The sequence below is a fragment of the Prenolepis imparis genome, unplaced genomic scaffold (assembly GCF_030444845.1).
Source record: "Prenolepis imparis isolate NDT839.2.m4 unplaced genomic scaffold, iyPreImpa1.0 SCAF_2, whole genome shotgun sequence".
Classification (NCBI taxonomy): Eukaryota; Metazoa; Arthropoda; class Insecta; order Hymenoptera; family Formicidae; genus Prenolepis; species Prenolepis imparis.
This window is the reverse complement of record NW_028141160.1, coordinates 4,022,559-4,028,952: the sequence shown is the minus strand read 5'-3', so window position 1 is coordinate 4,028,952 and position 6,394 is coordinate 4,022,559.

Sequence of the window (6,394 nt, the reverse complement as noted above, 5' to 3'; positions counted from 1 at the left end):
AAGCAGTGGTATCAACGCAGAGTACTCCGCCCCGTTTAAATGGAGAGATTTATCTAAATTTCCTCCAAAATGAGTTGCCTGCTCTTCTCTACAAATGAACACAAAGATGTTCCTCTTCGCGATAGAGCAGAACTCATTTTCCAGCATGACGGGGCTCCTGCGCACTTTTCTCGACAAGTACGCGATTTTTTAAACGCGCTTTATCCAGAGAGATGGATAGGTCGAGGCGGTCCGATCATCTGGCCGGCGCGATCGCCAGATCTGAATGTGCTCGATTATTTCGTGTGGGGTCACATAAAAGATTTAGTCGAGCACAGGCGTGATGGTACGGAAGCTGAAGTACGAGAAGCAATTCTCGCAGCTTTCAACACCATCACCTCAGAAATGGCGTATTGCGCAACGCGTAATATTGTTCGAAGGGCCGAACTCTGTTCGCGAGAACGAGGAAGGCACTTTGAACAATTATTACATTAAAATATGAGAGTGGATTAGACCTACTGGGGATACCACTTTAAAAAAAATGCGCCGTGTTATCTACCGCAAGGTGGTGCGGAAAGGATAACAAATATTTTCTATGTTGAGAGAGAGAGAGAGAGAGAGAGAGAGAGAGAGAGAAGTTATTGTAATTGATTATTAAAAAAACGTAAAATCTCGACAGAACGTATCCGAATACTATCGTGTGATTCGGACTCTTCTGCTTTGTATGCGTGCCAAATTTTGACGAAATACATCGCCGGATATGATGTCGATGTGGCACGACGTTTTGCTATTTAATACTATCATAAAAGTTCTACTAAATTAAATTGATACTAAAAGAAAAGAATTTATTATTATGTCTAGTCATATTTCTAATTCATCTAATTATTATTCAGCTATCGCATAATTAAAAACGCAGAATTGAAATTATGTCTAGAGATAATATTAATTTTGAATTTATTTTATATCATAACATAAAAATTTGTCGGAAATTAAAATTATGTACATAATGGAAATTCTCAATAAATATTGTGTCTTGACAATCTTTCGATTTAAAATTTAGTATGAAATCTAAGATTAAAATGACAGTATCACGTAATTCTAATTTTCAATGGTCATTATTCATAGCATAATTTTTATTCATCGAAATTTCATTAGGTCGTGACATTAATTTAATTTGTAAATTTTTATTGGGTAGTAACACAATTTTAATTCATTGAATAATTCCCCGTTCGCTGTGCCCTTTTTTTGTATTTTGAATTAATTTTATATCAAGACAATTTTAATTTATTATGTTATGTCATAATAAAAATGGTTTTGAAAACTATCTGCTTCAATTTAAATCGATTATTGAATTTTTATTTTAGATTAAAAAATCTTATTAATAAATAGCAAAACGGCGTGCCATATGTCGACGCGATTAAAATTATTTCAAAAGAGTATGCTTTACGATAATTATGCAAGATTCCCGTTTGAAAATAAAAAAACTTGTTTTTAGAAAAGAAAGAGAGAGAAAATAATTTGTCGCGAGGCGCTACAGCGTTACGCGCCGCTCGTACACAGCTATCGTTCGCTCCCCCCACACGCTTTGCGGCGCGCCGAGTATCGTCTTACAGTAGGACGTCTCTTCTCGTCGCGCGCTTCTATTGGCCGATCTTTATTAATTAATAGCTCTCTTATTATTGAGAATATCGCAAAATGGTAAAGGACTTTCCTACTCAGTTTAACTAGCTCTACCTGCACACGACGGTTGATGCGACTATTACCGGACACCCTGTATAAAAATAAGTATTTTTTCATATATATAAATATAATGTTTCATATATAATTTGACATGATTGTACATGAAACCTTATAAAATTTATATATAAATTTATATAATTATATATAAAAATGGACATATTTCACATATAATTATGTATTATTATATAATTATTTATATATAATTATATATAAAAAAATTTTTTCCCGGGTTGAACCCTACAACTTTTATATTTTGCTCATAAGACCGCTATTTCTTGGATATAATTGGCCGTTGCCGGACTTTTGAACCACCTTGTATATATATCTATATATATATATATATATATATAGTAGACTATATATTCCCTTTGAAAAATACATGAAAAATACGTCAAAATATATAACCAAAATTGTGTTCAAACTATGTCATAAAGATAGACACATTTATATATGTATGTTTTACTGTCATTGACACGCTAAACGCGTGTGCGAGATGATTCAACAGTAAAAATATATTATGTTGTCTGATTTCAATATGTTGAACACAATTCTAAATTGTTTTTTTGACATGCATGTAAATATTAACATATGGATTACTGCCGATAATAGCGGAATTAAAATTGTCGGTAATTATCGACAATTTTAGTTCCACTCAGATGAGGGCGCAAATCCGTCGGAGTTCGGCCGTCACTCCGGCATCCCCTTAAGGCCTATCACTTATATTTGTATTTTAATACAGAAGAGCCTTAATAGTAATCTTATTGTTAAAAAACGATTTTGCGGGGAAAATTTTAGGTAAATCATTCTTTAAACATCCTTTGTAATTCAATTTTATTTATATAAATTCCTACAACCTACAACTAATCAGTAGATTATGAGAATGTAGGTATGACTGGAAATGAATTCTTACCGACTTCATTTCTCACAATTACACTGTCAGAATAATTTTGGACAGATTTGATGTTTCATGACACGTAATCGTGAATATTGATGAACTTGAAAGATGGGGTATCCTATTGATAAATATATATTAGTAAGTCTATCCTACCGAAATGCTTGATGAAAATACATGTGCGATTAGGTAGAAACTTATTTTACAGATATCTGATAAATAGAAGTCATTAAAGTATATTGAAAACAAAGAAAGCAAATAGAAAAATTTTTAAATGCGAGATAGATATCTATTTTTTACGTTTTAAAACATCTTTCAGTTTTGTTAGAAGTGGATTTCGTTAAATTTATAAATGATTTAGCTAAAACTACTGATTGTTTTGCTTCACTTACATCGATCTGTCCATTATTGGCAGTCGCGCTACTGTCTATTCAACATACGTGTATTTAACATACAGTATAGTTTGAGAACAATTAATTGTACCAAAGTGCATTGGACTGATCTTCTACTATATAGATTTAATAGTTGTTTTGTTATGCGTGCAACACATTTTAACTCAAACGTATTTTAACTCTTTTTTTATATTGATTTCGTTTAATAAAAATAATTCATTGTAAGTTATATACAAAAAATAATTAATATGAATATTTAAAAAAATAAAAATGTTTTTGAAATTAGAGAAAAATCATGTAAGTATGCAAATGTGTCACATATGTGCTTATCAAATAACAAATTTCTTTATAAAAAATCTCTTATCAATACAATGTTTAGATTTTTCTGGAGACTCACCGAAACTTTAGGCTTTATATCTTCATAGTTTATATCCTCCACTATGACCACGATGACTGTTCTCATTAGTACTAACACGTTTAATAAAATATATCGTATTATTTTTAAAGTTCTTAACATGATTTTCTTCTCTAGTAGATATTTGTGTACTCGTTGAATTCTCACACGATTCTCGACTAGTAACCAGTAGCTATCAATGCTGCTCAATGAGCTCAATGAGCTCAATGATGCTCAATGATGTAGATTGGAATAATAAAGTCTACGTCATGTCCCTTAACAGTATTGTATTGTAATACGTCGAGTTTGTGTGTTGCGACGACTTTATCAGCCTCGGGAACGCCGATCCCGAGGGAGGGGGTCGGGCAATATCTCAATTCAAAGTTAATTCTCAGCCCCTCGTTAACGGCATGGTTTTCGGTGTCAGGAGTGTTCGCTAAATCGGCGAGCCTTCGGTAACAGGGGTGTTCGGTAACAGACGGCCATTAGGTAACCCGGTATGTCCGCGAAACAAACAGTCAATCGAAAATCCGTGAAAATAGGATCGATACAAGTAATTGGGCGCCAGGCGCAATTTCTCGCGCCCCGGTATTGATATCGGTACGACGGAAATCCACGGGAGTCCGGCTTTCGCCCAACTCAGTATGAGGTAGAGGGGCGCGGTTCCTAAATTAATCTATGGGTAGATTCTGGAGAGGAGGTGATATAGAGATCGACACACAACCTTAGTGATTTAACAGACATATATTTTAAGACAAACACATAATAATTATACATATAGATGGTTCGGTGGGGTTTACGGTACCCTTGACAATGTTTCGATAGAAATATTAGTGACGGTACGGGAGTCGGAAACAATAATCGCTACTCGATATAGCGCGATACCAGCATTAACGAAACTTCGGGATTCTGAGATCCGAACAACTTACGGTGGAAAACGACACCCGGTATTCGACATACCCGCGGTACAAAAAACTAGCACATTCCTTAGCGGGACTCGGATAACGCGCGGGGGACCGGAATTCGACAACACTTTCTGACCCAAAGGTCAACCAAACATAATATCATCGGAATCGTTGCGGAAGCGATATCGGACGGTATACGGTAATTTCGCGAACATTTATGCGACTCTCGCCGAGTTTTATTTAACGGTACGGTAATCAATAACAGAGCGCAATCTCGCACAAATTCCGTTACTCCCGGTAATCTATAATGAATCGATAGGTCGCATCTTGATATGAATGCTTTTCCGGGAGCGGCACGATATGGTATTATACGGGACGGAACAGTACAGGGTAAATTAATTCTACGACTGTCGGTGACAACCTCCCTGAGAGGGAAAACCCTCGCGATCCTCGGGGTAACTGGTCTCGCGTTAATTACGGAGCGATGAGGCTCCCTCCCGGAATCGGTAACTATAACGTTGGCTCGCGGGTTTTACGCCACGGCACGTAACCATTGCACGACACGGCACGATACGACACCAGCTTGACCGAGAAGTATTACAATTATAACGGACTACCTGAGCGGCTTACAATGAATTTCGGTAGCTGTTGGATCCTCTTCTGGTTCGCCCGCTCGATAGCACGGATCACCAGACAGTGCTTCTCTCCGAGAGAGGCTCCCGGTCCTTCGAGTCCCGCGCCGATTTCCCGCGCATCCTGTCGATATCGGTCTCTGTGGGGGTAGCGCTGATACGCCCATCGATCCCCCGGCTCCCCCAGTAGGGTAGCCGTGGATCTCGGGAATTTATTTCGATGACGATCGATGTCGTCATCCTGCCGCATATCTATGTGTCGATCTATATACTGGCGTCAGGGGCGGACGTGGCAGGCTGGCCGGGCCATATTCCAGTCCTCCCCTGATTGCTCCTGCGGCCGATCCGGGGTCCTCCACCCATTCTGCAGCATGAGGGGGTCCGTCGGTATCCTTTTTGCTGTTCGGTATATCTCTGAAACAGACGGTATCTTAGGTGACTGTTAGGAGGGCGGGAGCGACGGGAACTCGATACTTGACCTGGAGGGTTGGATCCTCGTTCTTCTATAACTTCCTCGGTGTTCTTCGGTACCAGGTCGCCTCCGGGGTTTCCGGAGTCTTGCTGCACATTTTCGAGGTTGCCCTCCGCTCAGGCAGTTGTCCTGCGATCCCCCAAGGGTCGCCCTGACCGCTCGGCACGGTATCGCGAAATAAAATTATAAAATGCGAGGTCGCCTCCTCTCAGGTACGCAAAGTACGAGGGGCAACCCCAGAATCTTTAACCCCCCCCCCCCCCGGTCGGGTGGTGGCCCTTGTGACAGCGCTCTAAGGGCGTCATGTCACAGTGTATACATGTGCGTATACGTGTGTGTAAATCACAAGCTTTATCTTTGAATATTACGTTTGGAAAAATAATAATGAAACTCTTTTAAAGCTGCTGATAAATAAATAATTATTGTATTTTCTTCAATTGAGCCCAGAATTATCGAATCGACGAGTTTTTCTGTCTCTCGATGGATTCTTAATAAGTAGATTCGTAGTAAATCGAGTTCTCGTGTACGCTTGTGCATGTGCATAAATTACGAGATTTTGAATGTTGCCTTTTAAAACTCTTTCTCATGTAATCAATCAAAAATTTTTTAAAACAAATTATCAAGCTACGGATAAATGAATAATTACAGATAATAAAAGGATAATAAACGGAAAATAAACGGATAATAATTCTTAAATAGAAAAACGATTAAATAGTAATAAACGGATAATATATATAATATATTGTATATATATATATTGTTACGTCCCTGGATTACATCCCCTATGCGTTTCCAAGATAACATCGTCAACGAGATTATTTATTAACAACCGACACGAGATTGTTTCTGGACGCCATGATTAGGACTTGAGTGACAGCTGTCGAGCTGATCGGTCGCGCGGTCTCTTGTTACATTTATTTAAGTGCTCTTGTATTCTAATTCCATTAAAGTTATCGAGTTCTTTTATATATCGTCTGGTTCATTTCCC